We start from the raw sequence: 4,906 nt of genomic DNA on the forward strand, positions 1-4,906 counted from the left end.
GCTGAGCTCACTTTGTTGGTACGCTTATTTGATGATCTTTCTATCCCAATTTCACTTCCTGTTCCTCTTCATTCGGACAGTCAGACGGCTATTCATATCGCAAAAAATCCTGTTTTTCATGAAAGAACTAAACATGTCAAACTAGACTGTCATTTCGTTGGACAATAGTTCCTCGTCGGCCTAATTTCACTCTCATATGTTCGCTCCTCTTCTCAGCTCCCAGATCTGTTCACCAAGTCTCTCACAGGGCCGATTCATCACCATCTTTTGAACAATTTGGGTGTCCTTTCATCCCCCTCCAACTTGAGGGGGGTGTTGGTGTTAGAAATGAAAATGAAGCTTCTCTCGAATTCTCTGATGAAAGTATGAAGAAAGACAATAGAGACAAAATCGGCTAGGTTACTTATGTTTTGATTTGTGTCTGAGAAGGGTGTATATCTTAAGGAAAGGATGGGTCAGACCTTTTTGGACTTGGACTCAACTCTAAACGAGCCTCTTTTGTTTTGGACTTAGTTCTACATCAAATTGGCCTTAAAGCTTCAGTTATTCAGAGAAATACACACACAAAATTTTCAAAATTCATTCTCTTCAAAATTAAGATGCAACTATTTTCCTTTCCCATATCTGGCTAGTTTAAATTTTAAATAGGAGATAAAAAAAAAAAAAAAAAAAAAAAAGAGGAGAACGAACGATATTATAATATACAGCATTCTGCGTGCACTTTCTTGTACATTTTCAAAAAAAAAACTATCCAAATTAACCTTCAAAATTTATTTTCTTCACAGTTTTATTTATTTCCATCTAGATAGCCTCTTAAATTTGTCGCAATTTGTATACTTTAACTTAGGTTGTGACATGATAGACATTATTATAATTTGCAAATATTGTTTTAAGGATATCTCATATTAACCTAGCAAATTACTAGTGTTTCACTTAAATTTGAGCATATGAGATTATGAGGGGCTCAATATTGTTTTTTCCCCTCTCTTTTCCAAGTAGAATATTTAGCATATTTTCCTTCACACCCTCCTCATTTATCTCGAAAAACCCAAACAACGCAAAGAACATTGCTCGGCCAGTCGAATCGGGTTTTAGCCTATCCAAGCAGTCCGACCCGACAAAAATTTCAAAACCCTAGCTGCCATTTCTGTTCTCCATCATAATACTATATATACATCCCATAAAAACCCTAGCTAAACACCGCCTTCTGTGAACCTCACTGTGTCTCTCACTCTTCTACTGTCCAGCTCCAAAAGGCAGCGGAATTTGAAGAAAATGCCGCTTGTACCTCAAGATTTGTTGCTCTTTCGGCACCTTAACATATTTTGGTGAGCTTTTATTAAGATATATTTATGTAAATGTAATAAAAAAAGGTGACCAATTAGCCAGTCATACACAATCGGCCCCTAATAAGGGCCCATTTTGCTATGTGTGAATGGTCAGTATGTCACCAACAGTAATATTAATGGTGTTTAATAGCGTTAATTCTGGTGAATTGCGTCTAATTCCGCTTTCACTGACGGGCTATTGACACTACATTCTTGTCAATAATCTGATAGAGAAGGGAAGTGTTCATAAATGGAGAGTTAATTAATTAATTAATCTCTTTTGAGCTTCTTTAAGAGCAATTTTGGTTCGACTTTTAACATCATTGCACATTCCTTAAAGAAATTGGCATTAGGGAACTTGTGTGAGATTGTAAATGTGACTGGATTAAATAGGCGAATAGTGAATAGCTTTTAACGTCAATGTATTTTCTATTTCTTATTTTTTGCAGTGTAGATTTCAGGTCTTAATGGAAATATGCATGAAAATTGGGTATAAAGACCGGAAATTGGATTTACTGAACTTGAGGATAAACAATGTTTTTGCATATAGATGGTGAAGACTGAAAGGTTGAAACAAAAAAATTCATTATGAGTTTAGAAGAACGAAAATGAGGTGAGGCAAAAGCTACAAATTTTTCGGCTGAATACATATGCGACCATTTTCGTATAGACACCTCAACTAAGGGTGTGACCTATGACCATTTTCATTTAGACACCTCAACTAAGGGTGTGACCTATTGAACACTTGTACGACGTTATACAACAATAACAACGACGACCTAGTAAAATCTCACTAGTGGGGTCTGCGGAGGGTCGGGTGTACGTAGACCCCCTACCCAGAGGAGTAGAGAGGCTATTTCCGAAAGACCCTTGGCTCGAGAAACGAAAAGAGACAAATATGTACCTATTAAACACATGTTGCTGAGAGTCAAGTACTTTGTCGTTGGAGAGATTGTCATTAAGCTGTTTAATAGGTACAGGAATATAGCTTAAGTGTTCAATAGGTCACACCCTTAGTTGAGCTGTCTAAATGAAAATTTGTGCCAAGTTTAACCTGTAAAAAGTTCGATGAGTTTACAAGAACGAAAATGAGGTAAGGCATCAAGTACCAAAAGAAGGCATTAGATACAGGATTAGTTCAAAGATTTTATAGGATTCTCATGCACTTGCTGTTGTAGTGTAAGAAAAACTCCATTCTTGTAAACAACTTGAGAGATTTTGTTTAATGGTGTTCTCATTAGCATGATTTTGTTTAAACACCAAGAAACGCTTTTGCATAAATTAAATTTCAAATGGGTTCTATTTGGTTTAGACAATTGGAGCTTGAAGAATCAAGGCTGGAAAGTGTCAAGGTGGAACCAGATGCAAAAGATCAATTAATTTGGGGGGAGTCAACACATGGACAATACTCTGTTAAAATTGGCTATATCAATGCTTACAAAACTGACAGAACAGTGGATGTTTGGACATGGAAGTCGATGTGGAAGATTAAGATACCAGTCAATCCGCTGTTGCTTGCTTTTGGTTGGACAGCCATTCTTGAAAGATGCTTGACGCACGACAACCTAAATAGAAGAGGATTTTATCTGCGCAGCAGGTGCTACATGTGTCAAAAAGATGCAGAAGATATTCCTCACCTTCTACTCCACTGTGAAGTAGCTAGAGAGTTATGGAGCGGGCTCTTAAGTATTTTTTGGGTTCACTGGATGCCGCCCTACAACATTAGAGATGCCTATGCAATCCGGGGTCTTTGGAGAGTTAGGAATCTCTTGTAGGAAATCTGGTTAATCACTCCAGCCTGTATATTTTGGTGTTCGACAGAAAGGAAGTACAGATGCTTTGATGGAGTTCTAACTCCTAATCACTCCCTCAAACCTAGGTGTTTGACTAAGCTTTTTCGCTGGTGCAATCTGCACAATGTAAATAGCATAGAGCACATTGATTTTGTTAGCTCCGTGAGCCTTATTTAAGAACTCAATGAATGTGTATTGGAGCTAATCTTGTATTTTGCTCTGCATCCTCTAGATGCTTATCAATGAAATGCTTTATCTAAAAAATAATTGGAGCATGAAGTATCTTGACTATTATTTGAAAATTTTGCGACATGGTTCCTTCAAGTGATGTTTGTTTGAGCTGTAGGGTGTTTCCTTTGTTATATGTCAACTGGCATTGCATAAGGCAAAGATTTTGGTAGCTAAATAGCTAGTCATGAATAGGTCAAATGCTTAAATCTGCATGAATAGTCAGTAAGCTCACCTAGTTGTGGCCTATTATTAGAAACTGATTCGCAAGTTGAATGTTGTGCTGTGACTACAGTAATACCCCAACCAATCCTTATTTTATGATGTTATACTTAATAACTGAGTTTTCTACTTTACTGTGTTGAGTTTGTATGGTTGGATCTCAACTTCATGTGAAACAATAGATGCCTTTTTTGCTTTACATGCATTGAACAATCCTACGAGAATCTGAGGTTCCATTGGATTTTCAGAGTTAACAACGAAATACCAGTTCTTGTTGTCTGGCTCATTGGGTAAAGGGCCTAGTTAAGATGTTAAATGTGTTTTAGAGGAGTAACTTCTACGACTTTGTAGTTCTAATAACCAGGAGCGAAATAGTTTGGTCTACATTGATGTATTTTACCCTTTTGCAGAAAATGTAGTGCCCATGTTTTGGTGATAGGAGTATTTTATCCATTTGTGAATTTATTATGGCGAAACTAAGTATTTGTCAGTAACTTTGTTGCCTACGTGCGTGTAGTATTCGACAAAGCATCCTTCTTTCAGTGTAATGAATTTAACACCACAACTCTTGTCACAAGCATTCTGCATAATTCTTGGAATTAATTGCCTGAAGATGAAACTTGATGTGCTTCTTGAGAGGAAAAGACCTAGATAAGTCCTTTAAGTTTGGGTATAGGAGTATTTTATCCCTTATCTTTGTAAAAGTGGAGGGATGTAGTATAGATAAAGTATAAAATACTCCTATGCCCAAACTTAAGGGACTATCTAGGTCGTTTCCTTTGCTTCTTGATGATCTATCAATGTTGTTGCTTCTTTAAACTTGTTCAATCTTGTTTGCTACATGTTTCTCAATATATTCAATCTGCAGTTGACAGTGCCTGACACAACAAAGGAACTACTAGCTTGCTGGTAAAATAGTTGCAGAAAGAAAAACTTCACAATTAATTTGGGCAACGATACCAGCTTGTATTTGGTGGACTGCGTCGAAGGAGAAGAACCTGAGATGTTTTGAGAGCAAAGTTGCAGCAGTTACAGTTTGTCCATATTCATCTCGGCATTCTATGATCTTCACTAGTTCATCCAAGCACCACTTCAATGTTGCATAATTCTTTGAGAAAATGATGAGAGCAACTTGACACACTTAGATTTTAAGTAGTAAATCTATGTGCAGGTTATATATGATTATTTGCCGCAAGTGATATGCCCGTTCGATCAATCTCCAAGAAAAAGAAATGTGGCCATACAACCAGAGGCGGATCCAGAATTTGATGACTGTGGGTGCCACTATTTTAATGCAAGCCGACCACTAATGAAGAAAATTAAATTACAGTGTAT

At 37.0% G+C, this 4,906-nt stretch overlaps 1 long non-coding RNA gene across 1 annotated transcript; it reads left to right on the forward strand.

The window, feature by feature from the left end:
• Window positions 1–910: 910 nt before the first annotated feature.
• On the forward strand, window positions 911–3,400 carry LOC107798156 (uncharacterized). Its single transcript, XR_001650840.2, has 2 exons — window positions 911–1,328; window positions 2,641–3,400. It is a non-coding gene; the product is annotated as an uncharacterized LOC107798156 (long non-coding RNA).
• Window positions 3,401–4,906: the final 1,506 nt, after the last annotated feature.

The sequence above is a fragment of the Nicotiana tabacum genome, chromosome 1 (genome assembly GCF_000715075.1).
Source record: "Nicotiana tabacum cultivar K326 chromosome 1, ASM71507v2, whole genome shotgun sequence".
Taxonomy (NCBI): domain Eukaryota; kingdom Viridiplantae; phylum Streptophyta; class Magnoliopsida; order Solanales; family Solanaceae; genus Nicotiana; species Nicotiana tabacum.